The following is an 8074-nucleotide window of genomic DNA, read 5'->3' as shown; positions in this document are numbered from 1 at the left end:
AAGTATGTGGCTTAAAGGCACAGGAGTAAGAAGCATTCTTGCATAACTTGTTTAAGTATGTGGCTTAAAGGCACATGAGTAAGAAGCATTCTTGCAGAACTTGTTTAAGTATGTGGCTTTAAGGCACATGCGTAAGAAGCAGGAGCATTCTGGAGTAAAAAGCATTCTTGCAGAACTTGTTTACGTATGTGGCTTAAAGGCACAGGAGTAAGAAGCATTCCTGCAAAACGTGTTTAAGTATGTGGCTTAAAGGCTCAGGAGTAAGACGCATTCTTGCCGAACCTGCTTAAGTATGTGGCTTAAAGGCACAGGAGTAAGAAGCATTCTTGCCGAACCTGTGTAAGTATGTGGCTTAAAGGCGCAGGAGTAAGAAGCATTCTTGCAGAACTTGTTTCAGTATGTGGCTCAAAGGCGCAGGAGTCAGAAGCATTCTTGCAAAACTGGTTTCAGTATGTGGCTCAAAGGCGCAGGAGTAAGACCCATTCTTGCAAAACTGGTTTCAGTATGTGGCTCAAAGGCGCAGGAGTAATTAGAAGCATTCTTGCAAAACTGGTTTCAGTATGTGGCTCAAAGGCGCAGGAGTAAGAAGCATTCTTGCAAAACTGGTTTCAGTATGTGGCTCAAAGGCGCAGGAGTAAGAAGCATTCTTGCAAAACGTGTTTCAGTATGTGGCTCAAAGGCGCAGGAGTAAGAAGCATTCTTGCAAAACGTGTTTCAGTATGTGGCTCAAAGGCGCAGGAGTAAGAAGCATTCTTGCAAAACGTGTTTCAGTATGTGGCTCAAAGGCGCAGGAGTAAGAAGCATTCTTGCAAAACTGGTTTCAGTGTGTGGCTGAAAGGCACAGTCCTCCGCGTGGAGTAAAGCGATTTGATTCACCGCCTCAGATCTGACCACGTTTCAATGTGGCTTTTCCCTCCACCTGGACACGTACCAAAAACCAACAGTCTTGGCGCTTGCTGTACAGAGTGGGACGTTTTTGATGAACTGATTTCCTAACGGACACCAGTGGCAATCTGTAAAGTTAATTCAGAAAATAAAATCACACTCTGTACAGGAAAGAGGATGTAATTAATTTGTGGCATGCGTCCAAGAGGCGGCTTGTGCTGATCCCATGTACAGTACTTGTAAAAGCTGGCCAGATCTGAGATGGTGAGTCGAACTTTTCAAGGGAAAGAGTGTGTCTTTAACTGTGGTTTGTTAATTGCAGACTATGCCAACGGTGGTCCAACTTGCTGTGGACCGGAGCTGCGATGCTTCTTTTTCAGATTTTTGTTTTCGTCTATATGTTTCTTTTTCTTTTTTCTTTTTTCTTGAAATGGAGAGAGGTCAGATGGGAGATAAAACAAAATGAAGGAAAGAAGAGCTTCCTTCGTCTGTCCTTGAAGAAGTCCCAAGATGCGTGCAAAAAAAGAAACGACAGACACATACACGTTTCTCTCTTTGTCTGTCTCTCTTTTTCTCTCTGTGTCTGGCTGTCTCTGTCTGTCTGTCTCTCTCTCTCTCTCTCTCTCTCTCTCTCTCTCTCTCTCTCTCTCTCTCTCTCTGTATCTCTCTTTCTCTCTCTCTCTCTTCCTCTCTCTCTCTCTCTGTATCTCTCCCTGTCTCTCTGTCTCTGTCTGTCTGTCTGTCTGTCCCTCTCTCTCTGTTTCTCTGTCTCTGTCCCTCTCTGTCTCTCTCTCTCTCTCTCTCTCTCTCTCTCTCTCTCTCTCTCTCTCTCTGTATCTCTCTCTGCGTCTCTGTATCTGTCTCTCACTCTGTCTCTGTCTCTCTCTCTCTCTCTCTTTCCCTGTATCTCTCTCTGTGTCTCTGTTTATGTCTCTGTCTGTCTGTCTGTCTGCCTGTCTCTCTCTCTCTGTTTCTCTGTCTCTCTGTTTTCTCTCTCTCTCTCTCTCTCTCTCTCTCTCTCTCTCTCTCTCTCTCTCTCTCTCTCTCTCTCTCTCTCAGGTAGCAGTCTCTCTCTCTCTCAGGTAGCAGTCTCTGGAACTCTCTTCCAACATTCCTGAGGCAAACTACCAGCACTGATAGTTTTAAGAGCAGATATTTGTCTTATGTAATGAAGTCAAAGTAAATGATATTTGTCTTAAATGGTATTCATTTTTTGTATTAAACATGCCCTTCTCCTCTTTATTGGTATAATGTACACAAAAGCTCAGCAATGCAATTTCTCTTTTAGAGATTAATAAAGTTTATTGTATTGTATTGTATTGTATTGTACAAACCCTTTTCGGATGAAGGGACTTAAAAACCAACCACTATTTAGATGTGTGATGATCTTAGCAATGTCTTGCTTGTTTGATTGATTTTCTTTGAAATGTAATGTATGGATTAGAGCATGATGTTGAGAAAGTGCAAGCTGCACTATACCACTTAATTCACATCAATTAACTCACAATTTACCTCAATGCAATGCATTTTGTGTACATATGTATCATGTGTTTTCACTTTAGTTATCTGTTAAAATGTAGAATTTTAGTTTTTCTATTTTCCATTTTTTATCTTGTATTTTTATTTCATTTTTTGTAGTTAGTCCCTCTTTAGGGCGAGGGCCGGATGTAAAAAAAGCAGACCTCTGCTTACTCTATTACTCTCGTTGAATAAAGAATTGTCATTGTCATTGTCATTCATTCTCTCTCTCTCTCTCTCTCTCTCTCTCTCTCTCTCTCTCTCTCTCTCTCTCTCTCTCTCTCTCTCTCTCTCCCTGTATCATACTCTCTCTGTGTCTCTGTATTTGTCTCTGTCTCTGTCTCCCCCCCTCTCTCTCTCTCTCTCTGTCTGTCTCTTTCTCTCTCTCTCTCTCTCTCTCTCTCTCTCTCTCTCTCTCTCTCTGTTTATGTTTCTGTCTGTCTGTCTGTCTGCCTCTCTCTCTCTCTCTCTCTCTCTCTCTCTCTCTCTCTCTCTCTCTCTCTCTCTCTCTCTCTCTCTCTCTCTCTCATCAAACATCAACCATCAATCACACATCAGCCAATGTTAGACAGAAGAAAAAAATGAACAAATTAAAATGCAACCTTAAAAACAAAAGAGGGGAAACAAGAGAAATAAAACAGAGGAAGTAACAGGAGTCGCTAATAATGATAACAGTTTACAATCCCAAAACTTTGAAGGACTCAAAGAATCAGTGAAGAGACAAACCTAATCGTGCTTCTTTTTCACGTGCACGCAAAACAGCGAAAGCTCGCAGTGCAGTGAACTTGTATACCTGTTTACCTCCGGTACAAAAAAACAACAACACGAAAGCAAATGAATGTAAACAAAGACTAAACAGTAATAAAGATATAAAAGCGGTAAGCTTACCTCAGTCGGTCAGAATCAACAGAACCACAGTCTCCGCGTTGTAAAGAACTCTTTGCCAAAAAATCCCGGATGTTTCTGTCTGAAACTCTCTTCACACAAAAATGTTATAAATGAGCACAGCCTCCTACGCGTGCTAGCACGTTACAGACGCCTGCGCAGCGGGTCGTCCAACATCCCAGGTCTAGAAGTAAGGTATCCTTAGCGGATTATGACTTTATTCAGTTATTCTGCAGAAAAGACAAATGCTGGAGAAAAACCGTTCTTTTCTGCAGCATTTCTGCATAATGTCATCTTTCGCCGAAGCAGCGTTTTTTTCTGCAGCAAAAACATTTTACTGCAGTAAAATTGAAATCAAGAATGCTGCAGTAAAACCTGTTTACATTTTTTCTGCAGCATTTTGTACTGGCTCTTGGCGGATTATGACATTATTCAGTTATTCTGGAGAAAAACCGAAATGCTGGAGAATAACTGTCTTTTTTTTCTTTTCTTTATTTGGTGTTTAACGTCGTTTTCAACCACGAAGGTTATATCGCGACGGAATAACTGTCTTTTCTGCAGCATTTCTGCATATTGTCATCTTTCGCCGAACCAACGTTTTTTACTGCAGTAAAGCAGTTTTTCTGAAGCATAATTAAATATAAAGTTTACTTGGTTTTCTGCAGTATTATTGCGATTAACTTTTTCTTCAGAATAGTCTGTGACAGTTTATCTGGAGAAAAAAACGAACGACCTTGTGAAGTAGCGTTTGTATTCGTCGCCCCCTGGGATAGTATAATAGTTTGTAACTATTGGTAATTCTGGATGAGTCCATCTCTCGACAGAGGGGGGCTCGCGTGCTCCAACATTATAATGAGCCAGTACAAAATGCTGCAGAAAAAGTGTAAACAGGTTTTCTGCAGTAAAACAACAGCACCGTTTTACTGCAGCATTCTTGATTTCAATTTTACTGCAGTAAAATGTTTTGCTCCAGAAAAACCCGTTACTTCGGCGAAAGATGACTTAGTTAGTTAGTTCGTTCGTTCGTTCGTTCGTCCGTTCGTTCGTTCGTGCGTGCGTTCGTTCGTTCGTTCGTTCGTTCGTTCGTTCGTTCGTTCGTTCGTTCGTTCGTCCGTTCGTTCGTTCGTGCGTGCGTTCGTTCGTTCGTTCGTTCGTTCGTTCGGTAGTTATTTAGTTAGTTAGTTAGTTAGTTAGTTAGTTAGTTAGTTAGTTAGCTGGTTAGTTAGGTGGTTAGTTGGGATGTTTGTTGGTTGGTTAGCTAGCTAGATAATTAGATAGTAAGTTAGTTAGATAGCTAGTTGCACAACAACAACAATACAGGAATGCACTACTGGAAATTGAAAGGAAAAATGACCCGCCACCCTCCCCCTCTTTAAAAGTGGCGTAGCCAATGAAGGCATTCCTCCACAGGAAATGCCCTAATCATGCCTGTAATTGCTGTATTCAAGTCACGGAGTTCCACTGATTATGTTTGTATTATTGTCCTTCCAGATAGACCAATAGGTGAAAGCCTAAATGCTTTAAATCCGGTGGGTTTGGCTGAGTTTTTGATTTCAAATATTCTACTATTGGGGCAATCCCCCATTTTGTTTTTAACAAATTTCAAGAGCAAAAACGTCAGACCGTTTGACATGCAAACGTGGCACTTTTTGGAACAATTACGTATCAACTGAAGTCAATGCTCAGCAAATACAAAGTCATTTGGTTGACAAACTTGGTGTAGCTATCAATTTTGAATGTTCTTCAGGAACAGAAGCTATGAAGGAACGGATAGACGGACATACGGACGAACAGACTGACGGACGGACGGACGGACGGACGGACGGAAACACGGACAGAGGCCTTACAATATTAATTTGATGTAACACGCACTAAACAGGAACAAAATCATTAGATTTAACCGTAATTTTCATTTGCAATGAGTGTCATAATGTTTACCTTTCTTTTAATCAAAATTCAAAATGGAGTTAGGGTTACGTTTTGTGAATTTGTGCAAAATTTTAACGATCGATTTTTATTCTTTTTCGATATCTTATTGTGTAGACCCAAGTTTTTTTTATGTCAACATTTCTGGAAAATGTAATGGTTCTATTAGCAAATATATTCAGTTGAAGTGAGCAGCTGGTCTAATTTTAGCACGTAAAACGTCATGTACATTGACGAATATTAGCCATTTCACAAAGAATAGTAACACTTATTCATAACAAAAACCATGATTTTTATGTGCACAAAGTCGGTATTTACGTCACACACAAAAACAAGTAGTTGTGATTTAATTAATCGGTTAGATACCATATTCAATAGCCTACCCTGATTTACAAAAAGAACGTGAAAAGTCAACATATTCAGGAGGCTGTATCTTAACAACGCTACGATCGATTTCTCTGGTTGTAACACATTTGTTTTATCAGACTTTAAACATACATCAGGCAAAAAATTAGCGATTTTTAATGGATGTTTAATCGGTGTCGGATGTCTTTAACAAGACCATGTTTTGACAGCCCAGACGGGGAGGATCCTCGATAGCTCACAGGGTATATAATGTTTTCCGCCGCTTTTTAAAGAATCCTTTCAAATTTGCTATTCCAAAAGTACCCTATGACACGACTCGAGTGGCAAAGAACATTATCTGCAATTCGATCCTGTCTCAGTCCGTGCAGCCGTTTCGGGTCCTATCGTCATCATACAAACACACACACACACACACACACACAAGAACCAGCTTTAAAAGTTAGATTATGTAAGAACCATGTGAACCAGTGATTTTTTCTCATGTACATCAGATACTACAGTATTTCTGCTTTATGAAAAGCTATATTTTAAAAACAAAACTGGAGATTTGAATTTTGACCACTTTTCCCCCTTTCTGTCACCAGTACTGAAGAACAACTCTTATATTTCCAGGGTTATTTTTGGCTCACGTAAGTGTAGCCTATGCGATGCTAACTTTTGTCTGTCTGTGCGTGCGTGCGTGCGTGCATGCGTGGGTGCGTGCGTGCGTGCGTTCGTGCGTGCGTATGTATGTATGTCTGTGGTAGATACTTTAACATTTGACTGAACACCGAAATACTAATTTTACCTGGTTAATATTTAAGCAACAGCTTCAAAGTATTGAAGCAATGATCAACATTTCGTCGGCACGTATGTTATAAAGTTAAAGTGTGTATCCAAAGAAAACGGGTGATGGGTGGGTTTTTTTTTTGTTGGGGGGGGGGGGGTTGAAAACAGGTGACTGGTTTGTGTCGTGTGTGGTATGTAGACCAGGTCAGGGGTCAATGTTAGGTCAGATCGCGTGAAGGATTGTGGTCTTGATACAGTTATCACCGAGCTGCAGTTCGCCGATTCGGAGAAGACGATTTTACATTGTTCGGTTTCGTAGCTCCAGAAAAATAGATAAAGAAGATACCAAAGGAGATTTCCTACAGGTTAATCTGCACAGCGTGTTTCCAGTGTCTGCGCGAGGAAGCGCAGCGCTGTCGAAAGCGCAGTGTCGATCTGGCCATCTCAGGCAGTCGTGTCCCCGTAAGTTGGCAACAGACAGACAGATCTAGACCAAGTGTCTCGCACTCTTGCACCGTGTCACCTATGCTTACAGTGTGTGTGTATGTGTGACGGAGTGATTCAGTTTGTGTTACTGTTTGTTGATTTCTTACGTGAGCCTTGAAGGCTTCGCCTCTTGTTTTAATTTTTTTAATTTTTTTAAAATTTTATTTAGAAACGGCAATATCCACAAACCGATCAAGGATACGGAACTCAAAGCAAAATGAAATTGCAATGTAGTACATGGCATTTTAAGAGCGGAAATGAACTTTAGTTTGTACCTTGCCAAATAAAGACAGCTCAATGGGTGTTTTTCGGATCATGTTGTGCTCTCTAAAGTCTGATATTATTGGGAGAAGTCGACTTCGTGAAGTCTAATTCACGAAGCTCGCTACTCTAAACTTTGGCATCGCATTTTTCGTGAAACATACTTTGCAAAGTCTTCGTAGTCAACTTCGGGCTCGATAAAGGAAATCCTTTACAGTCATATGGAAGTCTTCACAGACAAGAGAGAGGAGCCTCTCTTGCTTGTCAGGGTTCCACCTCCATCAGCAGGATAATTGTTCTCACCTGTTGCGCTTCGTGACTTATTTACCTGCTCGTCTGGAAAGTCGAGGCAACCAAGGCCCACAACAACGTTACGCTCTGTAGACCTGACAGGTATTGTTTTGACAGACGCACTGAGAGAAATCTACTGGAAGTCGGAGTCACTAGAGTGTGTTTTACCTAAATCCATTTCGTGTATACTTCAAACTCCAGAGCAATGCACCGAGAAACGAGACATTGGCTGTGGCATTCGTGGCCTTTGGTTGAACTAATGTACGTGTACATGCAGAGACAACTCGATCTGTCGGTCTGTCCGTCTGTCTGCATTAATCTTATGTGTGCAGTGTCTGTCTAGCCGATTGTCTGCTTGTCTATCTTTCTGTCTGTCTGTCGGTTGCTCTCTCTGTCTCTACCTCTGTCTCTGACTCTGTTTCTCTCTGAGAGAGAGAGAGAGAGAGAGAGAGAGAGAGAGAGAGAGAGAGAGAGAGAGAGAGAGAGAGAGAGAGAGAGAGAGAGAGAGAGAGAGGGAGAGCTCACAGAAACAGACACACAGTCAAAATGGCGTGTGTAGTTTTCGCGTTTATGTGTACAAGTTAGTGTGTGTGTGTGCGTGCGTGCGTGCGTGTGTATGTGTGTGTGTACATATGTTTGGGTACGTGTGTGTGTCTGTGCGTGTGTGTGTGTGCGTGTGTGTGTGTGT

General features: G+C 41.5%; 1 protein-coding gene across 1 annotated transcript in view; it reads right to left on the bottom strand.

Moving 5' to 3' along the window:
- Positions 1 to 3417, bottom strand: part of LOC138964480 (venom serine carboxypeptidase-like) — a 26921-nt gene extending 23504 nt beyond the window's left edge. The window contains exon 1 of the mRNA XM_070336447.1: positions 3292 to 3417. The gene's annotated coding sequence lies outside the window, so the exon portion shown is untranslated. The remainder of the gene's footprint in view (positions 1 to 3291) is intronic.
- Positions 3418 to 8074: the final 4657 nt, after the last annotated feature.

This window comes from Littorina saxatilis, linkage group LG4 (assembly GCF_037325665.1).
Source record: "Littorina saxatilis isolate snail1 linkage group LG4, US_GU_Lsax_2.0, whole genome shotgun sequence".
NCBI classification, from domain to species: Eukaryota; Metazoa; Mollusca; class Gastropoda; order Littorinimorpha; family Littorinidae; genus Littorina; species Littorina saxatilis.
This window is presented reverse-complemented; position numbering and strand designations above follow the sequence as displayed.